A 12,105-nucleotide genomic window follows, 5' to 3' on the forward strand; every position below is an offset into this window, starting at 1 on the left:
GCCAAGATCGCACCACTGCACTCCAGCCTGGGCAACAAGAGCGAAAAAAAAAAATCTCCACCTGAATGCTACTTTGAAGCTGCTCGAAGACCCCAGAATATCCATCCCATGCCTATTGTCTGGGCTGAACCATGTATGTGCTCTGTCTCACTGTCAAGTTTTAGTTACCAATTCTTTTGTTTGTTTTTTATTATATTAAATCTACTATTGTTATTATTATTTTGAGATAGAGTCTCACTCTGTTGCCCAGGCTGGAGTGCAGTGGCACAATCTCGGTTTATGGCAACCTCCACCTCCTGGGTTCAAGCGATTTTCATGCCTCAGTCTCTTGAGTAGCTGGGATTACAGGTACATGCCACCACGCCCAGCTAATTTTTTGTGTGTTTTTTGGCAGAGATGAAGTTTCACCGTATTGGCCAGGCTGGTCTTGAACTCCTGACCTCAACTGATCTACCCTCCTCGGCCTCTATTATTATTATTTTTTGAGTCTCATTCGGTCACCCAGGCTAGAGTGTGGTGGTGTAATCACAGCTCACTGCAACCTCAACCTCCTGGGCTCAAGCAATCCTCCCGCCTCAGCCTCCAGGGTAGCTGGGACCACAGGCACATGCCACCATGCCCAGCTAATTTCAAAATGTTTTTGTAGAGACAGGGTCCTTACTATGTTGCCCATGCTGGTCTCAAACTCCTGGGCTCAAGCAATCCTTCCACCTCAGCCTCCCAAGGTGCTGGGATTACAGGTGTGAACCGCCACACCCAGCCTCATTTTTATTTGATTCCATGAGCTTTCAGCAATTGTGGTGTACTTTCTGTGGCTGGGCACTCCTCTGAGCTTCTCATAAACTTGCACTCTGTTCACCCTCATGGTAACCCTATAGTGGAGGTACAGTTTTCACTCCCATTTTATATATGAGGAAACAGACTCAAGGAGCTGAGACAAAGCCTGGATTTGGAGCCAGGCACTCCAGCTCCAGCTAAAGGATTTCTTGTTCTGGTCTAGGAGGTCACCTGGAGGCAGCGAAGGGCCAGCCTCTGCCCGGAATGCTTGGAACAACTTCCCATTTCAGCATCAGCTTACTAGAGAGTGCGTGAGTTGTTGAGATAATGAGAGCTGAGAAAGTGCCTGCAAAGCACCTAACACAGGAAAATGAGCTCTCATTAACACCTGCTTTAGGATGCACAATGCTCCCCCTTCTCTGTCTTTCCTGTCTCTGTGGAACCCCCGCCACTCATTGTCCTTCCCTCTCACCCTGAGGACGGTCTGGCCAGCAGCATGAAGTCCCCACACAGGCTCCATGGGCCAGGGGTGTGGAAACCGGCAAAAAGGCCTTGCCTTGGTGAATGGGGGTTTTCAACCTTATCTCAGATTCTCTTGAATTTGGCTGGTGGGTTTGCGTCTGCGGGTGTTTCTGAAAGGGTTTTTTGTGGTCAGAGTGTGGAAGAAAAATGAGAACCAGGAAGGAAACAGGCTTGACTTTGTGAAGCAGCATTCCAGGTTTCAAAGGAAATTGAGGGTGAGTCTGGGGTAAGGGCCTGGCTATGGATTTGAAGCAGGTTCCAGGACTGTGGGCAGAGCTTGGAAGGAACCTGCCGCCACGGCACCCTCCTGACCCCGCTGTGCTGTGTCTGCTCTCCTGCACTGACCTCACACACAGACTTCTGTTATTATTGCCCCAGGAAAGCAACTCTGGTTAACCCTTGTCTTAATATCTCCAAAAAGTAGCAGGATAGGATCCACTGTTAGGTAGCAACTTGCTCAAGCTGTGTGACCCTGGGCAAGTTACTTACCCTCTCTGGGCCTCAGTTCCCATATCTGTAATATTAGGTTGGGCAAAAGTAATTGTGGTTTTCGCCATTAAAAGTGATGTCAGCTGGACACAGTGGCTCACGCCTGTAATCCCAACACTTTGACAGGCCGAGGCAGGTGGATCACCTGAGGACTGGAGTTCAATACCAGCCTGGCCAACATGGGAAACCCCATCTCTACTAAAAACACAAAAATTAACCAGGTGTGGTGGCATGCACCTGTAATCCCAGCTACTTGGGAGGCTGAGACAGGCGAATCATTTGAACCCAGGAGACAGAGATTGCAGTAAGCTGAGATCGTGCCACTACACTCCAGCCTGGGCAACAAGAGAGAAACTCTTTCTCAAAAAAAAAAAAAAAAAAAGTAATGGCAAAACCATAATTACTTTTGCACCACCAACCTATGGTATTGTCAACCTAATGTAAGGGTAACACTAATACTTATTTTTTTTTTTTTTTTTTTGGAGATGGAATCTTGCTCTGCCGCCCAGGCTGGAGTGCAGTGGCGCTCGGCTCGCTGCAAGCTTCGCCTCCTGGGTTCACACCATTCTCCTGCCTCAGCCTCCCGAGTAGATGGGACTACAGGCGCCCTCCACCATGCCCGGCTAATATTTTTTGTATTTTTAGTACAGACGGGGTTTCACCATGTTAGCCAGGATGGTCTCGATCTCCTGACCTCGTGATGTGCCTGCCTCGGCCTCCCACACTAATACATATCTCTGGAGATATGTTGTGAGAATAAAGGAAGGCTGAGGTTGTACATGCTTCCATGCCCCTTACTTGGGTGTGGAGGCAGCTATTAGGACTATTGTCCTCAGTTTTCTGTTCCCATATTCACAGATCTAGATCTCTTCCACGTCTCTCCTTAACTCTTACTCACAGTGGCCGCCGGCAAACTGAAATGCCCTCCGTTTATTGACATTTCTCATCTGGAATTAAGATGTAATAAGTGATCTGTGTGGACCAACAGAGAAAAATCTTTTCCTTCCAAGAAGTAGGAACTTACTCTGCAGTACCAGGCAGTATAATTTGGATTAATAGAATGAATGAATGGATGGAGCAAAGGAAAAATCAAGCCGGATATCAAGAAGTTTTGCCCCGGTAACAGCTATTAGGGGATTTGGGGACAGGTCCATGTGTTGAATCAGATGAAACTAGGCTGGAAAAAATACTGGCAATTTGTAATTTCACAGGGGAGTGCCGGGCAGCGGGAGGCATCATGCTCCTATCCCGACAGAGAAGGGAGCCGGGAAGTAGGCGTGAAGGAAGGCAGCCTGCACATGTGCTTGTTGTTACAACTGCTATTGATTATTGCAACTAAGCTGGGTCACTTTATCCTGGTAAATCTCAGGATAATGCAATTATAGAAGATAATCTGGAATCGGGCACTGTAAAAAAAAATTCATTCATTTAAAAGAGAAGCTTAAAAATAACCTGAAAGGCACAAGATCTTCTTTATTTTTACATCAGCTAAGGTTTCATTTTCCAGCATATGGCCCTCCCCACCCCCAACTCTCTTTTCCCAGACAAATTAAGTGCTTCATGTAGGTGCAAAACGCAAAGTGTGCTAAATCATGCCTCCGTTTAAGTCTTGCACATGGGCCCACTTTAGTCTTCAATTAATTTTTTATTTTTCATGAATCATTTTCAAGTGTTCCAGAAATTTTGTGTTTCTGGAATTTTCTTTTACCCTTCCATTTTAGAGTTTTCCAATAAGATAAGAAAGTTAGAGTCTGTTTGGGGAATATCAAGGGATGATGTCAATTAAAAAGAAAAAACAGAAAAACAGAATAAAAACCCTGTGTTTCCACATCCCCAGGGTCCTAATCCATGTAAATGGCCTCCTCATTCCTTTCTTGTTTTGGACACTGTCTGAGAAAATCCCTTAACAGTGCATTCTGCTGCTTGCAGTACTTTTTTGTGGCTCAGGATTAACTGTTTTAGTGCAAAAGGACGGGAGATGGGCCACCTCCTTGGGGCTCTGCTACACACCCAGCTATCGCAGTGGCTGAAACCCAGCCCCACGGGTCAGAAGAGCTACGGAAAAACAGCATAGAACTCAAAGACTTAGGCTGATGGGCTCATTACAACAAATGGAGATTTTTGTTCACCAGGTTAAGTGCTGTGTAGCCAAAGGGAAACTGAGTCAAGGAATGTTAATTACTTCTGGTACTGTCGCGTTTAGCCATGGATTAACCCTTATCAGCAAGTGGCTTCTTAAGTCTAATTCTCCCCCGAGAGGAGGCTCAGCATGTGCCCCTTCGCTGAAGTCACCCCTCTCTTCTCAGGATTGCCTGAGTAGGAAAAATCCCCTCGTAATCCTCCCACCTCATTTTAGTTAATTTCCACCTCCTGCACAAACCCGTTTCCTCAAAGCTACCAATACGAGACTTAGGCCGCGCTTCGCTTCATCTTCCTGCCCTTGCCCAGATTTTTGCAGAGATAAGAAAGACCACGAAAGGGCCACCCTGCAGTCTACACAGTTGTGGGGAAGGGGACAGAGCTTTCCTAGTAAAATGGATATTTTCTCACTTTTTCTTCCAGGCTACATGGAAATATCATTCTATCCCCATCACGGTGCCTTTGACACATGCATTGTGTATTGGCAATAAATGCCAACGGCATTTTTTTTTTTTTTTTTTTTTTTTGAGACGGAGTCTCGCTCTGTCACCCAGGCTACAGTGCAGTGGCGTGCTCTCGGCTCCCTGCAAGCTCCGCCTCCCAGATTCACGCCATTCTCCTGCCTCAGCCTCCCGAGAAGCTGGGACTACAGGCACCCGCCACCACGCCCGGCCAATTTTTTTTTTTTTTTTTTTCTCAGTAGAGATGGGGTTTCACCGTGTTAGCCAGGGTGGTCTTGATTTCCTGACCTCGTGATCTGCCTGCCTAGGCCTCCCAAAGCGCTGGGATTACAGGCGTGAGCCACCGCGCCCAGCCAATGGCATCCTGTTCTAATAGCTGAGGTGGCCAAACGACAGAGGGAAAGGGGGGTCACCAAATTGCGTGTGGGCCCTTGTGGTCGCCCTGGGGAAGCTGCCTATGCTCCCTGGACCTCAGCGTATGAGGCGGGGAGCAAGACCCCTTTCACGGGGCTAATTCAGGCTCGAAGCCTCCCTTGGCATCCTCCAGTGAACAATACTCTAGGTGTTCAGTAGCTGGCGCTGAGATTGCAAGGCGCCCGCAGGAGACCCTGGAGCACGGAGGATTGCTGCGGGATCTGGCAGTCCCCTTGACGCTGCAGCTCTTTTTCTCTCTCTCCTTTCTTTCCCAGACTGACAGGGAGAGTGGATTCTGCAGAAATAACCAGGAAGGGCCTGTGAGTCTGGGGGGCGGCCACACCAAGCCTGCTTTCCGTGGGGATTAACAGGGAGGGAGAAAGAAGCGTGCGGCTGCTTGAAGTCACAGAGGACTCAGAGGAGGACTGGGAAGGAGCTGCGCGGATAACGCTCCCGAGATCAACTCCTGGTGGCCGGGGCTGGAACTGCAGCCAGAACCCAGAACTAGGGGGAACCTGTCAGGGAGGGCAGGGAGCCCCCCACCCGGGAGAGAAGGGGCACTTTCCTTCCACTGGGCTTTTATTAATGCATTGGTCTCCATTTGAATTTCCTCATGTAAGCAAGTGAACAAGATAAAAATTCAAAACACCTGGTGGTTTCAAACTTACTCATTTTTTTAAAACAATGCTACTAATAAAGATGATGGCAGGAACGATGGAGTCCAGATGAACCGCAGCTGCCAGTTCAAGTGACACATTCGCATCCCTTTCTTCTCTTTGGGGAAAAGGAAAGGCATCAGCAGTTTCAAGTCATTTAATACAGATTTCCATCATTGTTATCCTAAGCAGAATCACTGTTATCGCTGTAATAACATTTGCCCGGCATCCCCGCACGCTGGGTGCCGTGCATGTGGTGACCACATTGTCTGCACCAGAAGCCTGGAGAGTCGCCGGCTTTGACAAGGAGGGGGTGCTCTGCGGGGCGAGTGGGTGCGGTCAGGGAACACCGGCGGCTTCTGTCCCGAGGGATGGATTCCATTAGGCGGCGTTTCTCAGGTTGTCTCCGAGGCTGGTTGCATCACAATCGTGAATACCTGCTAATTACATCTGAACGAAAAGAGACTTGCATTTTTTAAGGCAAATTTTGCAGATTCTTCTTATCCCCGTGGAAGCCTGAGTGTCCTTGCTTTGAGCCAACACAGCATCTGCTGCACTAACATGGAAAATCAGAATGAGGAACGCAACCAGGACAAGGTGCTCACGGGGCTGCCCGGAGGCTTTTTTTTTTTTTTTCCTTCTTCTGCTCTTCTGTGGGGAACAGAACAAAAAGTAGGTCATGAAGAAGCAGGAGAACTGGGAGAAGCACAAGATGAGAGGTGTGAGGGAGGAGGGGAGACGCCTGCACAAGGCTCATCTAGATGGAACCAGAGGAGGGTGTTGCTGGCCGTACTCATGACCCGGAGGGGGCCCTGAGGTGTGTGTGGGGAGGGGGTGCTGAGAGTGGACGCCCAGAGGATATGGCGGGAAAGGGACAGCCGCCTGTATTCACCATGTGCCCATGGATCATAGCGTTTCTGTCTTGGAGATGAAAGTTTTCTATGCTGGGAGGTGAGGGGCTCTCAGGTCCTCAATGTGGTGGTTCCAGATTCATGGTCTTTTTGGGACGGTTAGGAACCCCTCTGAGAATCTAGCACAATCTACGAGCATGCAGAAATGCCTGTGTATATCCACATTCCAGTCCATTTCAGAGGCTCAGTGGATCCCTGAAACCCACTGCCTAGTTATTCCAGGTTGAGAACCCCAGCTCCAGCTCCTCAAACCCCTATTTCACAAGGGAGGCAGGATAGCTTTGTGGTGAATAACACGGGTCTGGAGTTGAATTACCTGGTTCCGATCCCAGCTTTGTCACCCACTTGGGCCAGTTACTTCACATCCCTGTGCCTCAGTTTCTTCACCTGTCAAAATGGATTAATGCTCATGTCTACTCCACGAAGTTATGATGGGCACAGTTCTGTATAATGACATAGCCAAAGGAGGGGTTTTGTGCAGACAGGGAGGAAGGACTATTCATATTCAGCAATTATGATTGCTGCTGTCATTGTTATTACTATTGACAAGCAAACCTAAGCCAGGGAGGAAAGACAATTGGTCCAGGTCACAGAGTGTCCAGAGTGTCCCATGGTGGCCCCCACTTTGGGGCTTTTCTCAGGCTCCCCCCACCTTGTTCTCTGCCATCTCTTTTTTTTTTTTTTTTTTTTTTTTTTTTTTTTGAGATGGAGTCTCACTCTTGTCCCCCAGGTTGGAGTGCAGTGGCGTGATCTCGGCTCACTACAAGCTCCACCTCCCAGGTTCATGCCATTCTCCTGCCTCAGCCTCCTGAGTAGCTGGGACTACAGGCACCCGCCACCACGCCCGGCTAATTATTATTATTATTGTATTTTTAGTACAGACGGGGTTTCACTGTGTTAGCCAGGATGGTCTCGATCTCCTGACCTCGTGATCCACCCGCCTCAGCCTCCCAAAGTGCTGGGATTACAGGTATGAGCCACCACGCCCGGCCCATCTCCTCTTCATCATGGGGCATCCCCAGGGGGCAGGACTCCTTCCAGGCTGACAGGAGGGATTGGAATACTTTGCTTTCACATCTGGGCTCCCTACACACCCTTCTCCAGAAGAGGTGTTCACGGCTCCCAGCAAGAAGACATTTCAGTGTTCTTTCCGCTCCAACTCCCACGGATGCTGGAGCTCCAAATGCGGCTAGCACAAACGATCTCAAATCACAAGGGTCCATTGGAATAAGCTTGTGGCCTTTAGCTCAGGAAAATGGAAATCACTCAAGCCTTGCTTCTTCTGATCCCCACAGACCCCCTCCAGTTGAATGGGAAGTCACTGAGCTTGCATCATTTTCTCAGCATCCAAAGTTTTCCCCTATTCACCCCAGCACCCCATTCAGTATTCTCAGTCAGTGTTTGTGGGGGTTGTAGCTAAAAGTTCCAGTGTGGAGCCGCAGTCACAGCCTGCAAGCACATCTCCATGACAGGCAATTTTGATTTCAGTTGAACAGAAGCAAGCTTCAAGTTCCAAAGAAAGCCAAGTTGCGTGACCAAAATGCTTACAAGATTCCCGAGTTCACACATCGCCTTGAGATTGCCCCAGAAGCCTTCCTGAGAGGTAGTGGCCGCCTGGGCGGTCTGCTTGGTGATTGGGAATGATGATGAAAGCCTGGCCAGTGTGTTGGGCGGGCTTCAAGTGAACACATATTATCGGTTGATTACAGGATCGGACGGTTTAAAAATGTACCACGTCGTGTTCTTCATGTTCTTCACCAGCTGTGGGTGGAAAGATGTGGATGAAATGAGCAGCAGCTTGAATGCATCTCTAAAAGATGCCAGGTGGGGTTTGTGATGTTAATTCCCACCCCCGTTTCTGGGCAGGTAAATTTTAGCAGACATAAGGGGCAAAGCTTACTACCTTCCATATTCATAAGTTTTTCTATCTGGAATAAACCAGGAAATAGTGGAAAATGTGCAAGAAATCTCTCCAGATGTGTTTCTAGAGCAAAGAGGTTGGAACCAAGAGATCTTGAACCACTGACTAACCTCGGATAGCTTCTGAGGTTAACCCACCCCTCCAGTGAAGATGCAGGTTGGTACCTGGTCTTTGGCTAGCTGTGTCTGAGGGTGCATCTAGGAAGGGCTAGTTAAAAATGGACTCCCTCTGTTTGTGTTTTATTCTAGATCAGTTATGGCTTGCATGGGCTGCAGAGTGTGAGATCTGGAGCCAGGCTGCCTGGGTATGAGTTCTGTTTCCCGCTTCCTTGCTGTGTGTCCCTGGGGAAGTCAGCTAACCTCTCTGTGTTTTGTTTCATCATATGTAAAGCAGGGATATTAAAGCTACTGTATCACGTGACATTGAAGATGGGGTCAGTGCATGTAAAGTGCTTTGTACAGTGCCAGGCACAGGGTATAAGTGCCCTTTAGGGACATGTTATTATCATTACTGCTACAATAATGCTTCAGACAGTGCCCATTAGTCAGCAATGTCAGAGGGCTATATTGGGTGATTCCAGCTTCTTCTTTGGGAAATAGAGCTTGAAAGGAAGCTGACAAAACCAGGAAGAGAAATGGGTGTCCCTATTTTTGAGAAAATGTCACTAGTCTTTCTGAGCCCATTTGCTCCATCTGTGAAACTGAAGGCATCTAATTAAATTAGGTCTTTAACATTTTAAAACTTTCTTTCTTTCTTTCTCTTTCTTTCCTTCTTTCTTTCCTTCTTTTTTGACATTTAAAAAATTTCTTTCTCTCTTTTTATCTCTTTCTCTCATTTTTTTTCTCTTTCTCTTTCTTTATTTTTAGAGACAAGGTCTCACTCTGTCACCCAGCACCCAGGATGGAGTGCACAGTGGTGCAATTATAGCTCACTGCAGCCCCAGACTCCCGGGCTCAAGCGATCCTCCCACCTCAGCTTCCTAAGTAGGTAGGACTACAGCCGCATATCTTCATGCCCAGCTATTTTTTAAATTTTTTGTAGAGATGGGGGGTCTCAGTATGTTGCCCAGGCTGGTCTTGAACTCCTGACTTCAAACAATCCTCCCACCTCAGCTTCGAAAAGTACTGGGTCATTGAGTTTTTGAAAGGGCCAGGAATTAACCAAGGACTCTGTCTACCTGAAATGTGTTCTTTAAGCAAATCTCTGGAGCCTTTCCTAGACCTGGTAGTCCATCGCTGCCTTCCTCTTATGACTTTGGAGTTGAGCTCTGCCAGTCGTTTGGAGTGCTGGTGCTTGTCTTGTTCGGGGCCCTCAGAAGCAACCTTGAGACAAGGATTCTGGCACAAATCATTAATTTAGGAGGTGATCCCAGGAAACACCGGCAGGGGAGTGGACAAGTAAGGACATGACCCAGGGAAGGGGAGGACCCTCTGTGAGGGGGACGTCATTAGGTCAGTGTTAGGCAATAGGAAACCATACAGCACAGACTTTGGAATTATCCCACCCAAGGAGAGGGAGCTGGGGTATTTATACACCAGCTGTCACCTGACATTGGTTCAAAACTATCCTGAGGGTAGGGATGCCCTGGCACTCCAGGGGCTTTAGATAGCCCTAAGCCAGTGGGTTTCAGGTGCTGGGTCTGGATGTGGTTAGGGTGAAGGCAGTACCTGACAGCAACTGCATTTGCTGTAAGACCTTTCAGGAAAATAGTTCTGCCTTTCCAGGGTGTCTTGACTTCCTCCTTCGTTTTGATTTCTTTGGTGTTTACATTCCCAGTGTGTAATGATTCTGCCTTTGTGTTTTGTACTTGTTTTACTAGGTGTGTCTTGTGCCCTGTGTGCATATGAAGTGCTTTGAAGGCAGAAACATGGTTTTTGCTGTGCTCAGATAACAGAGCACAAACTATAAACATAGATGTATTCAGGTGTTTCCTCTACCTCCTAGGGCCACTACAGAATATTCTGGAATGGCCAACCTCTTCTCTGCCTCCCTCCTCTTCCTCAAGGAATGTCTTTTCAGCTAATAAGGAAGCAGATGTATGGCATAACAAAGGAATGAGGGGGCTGGAGAAAGAGAAAAGTGACCCAGAGTGGAGTTTGGGAAGCAATTGTAGCCCTCATGCAGTACCCAGGTGGGAAGGCAGAGTGGATGCGGAAAGGTCTTCTGTTGGGGATGGTGTGCCCAGATCCTTTTGTGGTTTTGGAGAAATGTAAGGAAAGGATATGAGAAATTCTAAAATTGCTTTTGATTTGTTTTTTTATTCAGGGAGCACATGGACAGGTTTATTGCATGAGTATATTGTGTGATGATGAGGTTTAGAGTACAGATGGTCCTGTCACCCAGATAAGTGAGCGTAGCACCCAGTAGTTAGTTTTTCAGCTCATGACCCCTCCCTCCTCTAGCAGTCCTGGATCCTATTGTTGCCATCTTTATGTTCATGCATATTCAATATTTAGCTCCCACTTATAAGTGAGAATATGCTGTATTTGAATAAGTGAGAATATGCTGTATTTGATTTTCTGTTCCCTCATTAATTCACTTAGGATAATGGCCTCCAGCTGCATCCATATTGCTGCAAAGGACATGATTACGTTCTTTTTTATGGCTGCATAGTATTCCATGGTGTATAGGTACCACATTTTTTCAATCCAATCCACCATTGATGGGCACCTATGTTGATGCCACATCTTTGTTACTGTGAATAGAACTGCAGAGAACATGTGAATGCATGCGTCTTTTTGGTAGAATGATTTTTTTGCCTTTGGGTATATACCCAATGATAGGATTGCTGGGTCAAATGGTGGTTCAGTTTTAAGTTCTTTGAGAAATCTCCAAACTGCTTTCCAGAGTGGCTGGACTAATTTGCATTCCCACCAACAATGTGTAAGTGTTCCCTTTTCTTTACACCCTCACCAGCATCTGTTATTTCTTGGCTTTTTAGTAATAGCCATTCTGACTGGTGTGAGATGGTATCTCATTGTGGTTTTGATTTGCATTTCTCTAATGATTAGTGATGTGGAGTATTTTTTCATATATTTGTTGGCTGCTTGTATGTCTTCTTTTCAGAAGTGTCTGTTTATATCTTTTGCCCATTTTTAATTGGGTTATTTGTTCTTTACCCTGTGTATCTCTGAATTGCAACAGTTTTTGGAAATTGAAACACATAGACTCTGGGCTTATCAGGGTTCCAACTGTATTTCCCAGAAAGCAAAAATGTATATGCCACAGGCACCCAGTAAGATTACTGAATGAGTTGATGGCTATAAACTTTTAGAGCTGAAATATACTTCACAAACCCTCTAGTCTAGGAGTCTCAAACTCAAATGCTTCTGTGAAATGCCCAATTAAACACAGGATGCCCAGTTACATTTTAATTTCAGATTAAAAATGGATACTTTTAAAATATAAGCATGTTCCAAATACTACACAACACATACTAAATTTACTAAATCTGGCAGCCCAGCTTTAGGGCATGTGCCAATCATAGAACTTAAAAGAATGAAATGCACGGCCAGGCACAGGGGCTCACGCCTGTAATTCCAACACTTTGGGAGGCCAAGGCGGGCAGATCACCTGAGGTTAGGAGTTCAAGACCAGCCTGGCCAACCATGGCCAATATGGCGAAACCCCGTCTCTATTAAAAATTAAAAAATTAGCTGGATGTGGTAGCAGGCGCCTGCAATCCCACTACGTGGGAGGCTGAGGCAGGAGAACCGCTTGAACCCAGGAGGTGGAAGTTGCAGTGAGCCACGATTGTGCCACTGTACTCCAGCCTGGGTGACAGAGGGAGACTCCATCTCAATCAATCAATCAAT

This window comes from Gorilla gorilla, chromosome 18 (assembly GCF_029281585.2).
Source record: "Gorilla gorilla gorilla isolate KB3781 chromosome 18, NHGRI_mGorGor1-v2.1_pri, whole genome shotgun sequence".
Taxonomy (NCBI): domain Eukaryota; kingdom Metazoa; phylum Chordata; class Mammalia; order Primates; family Hominidae; genus Gorilla; species Gorilla gorilla.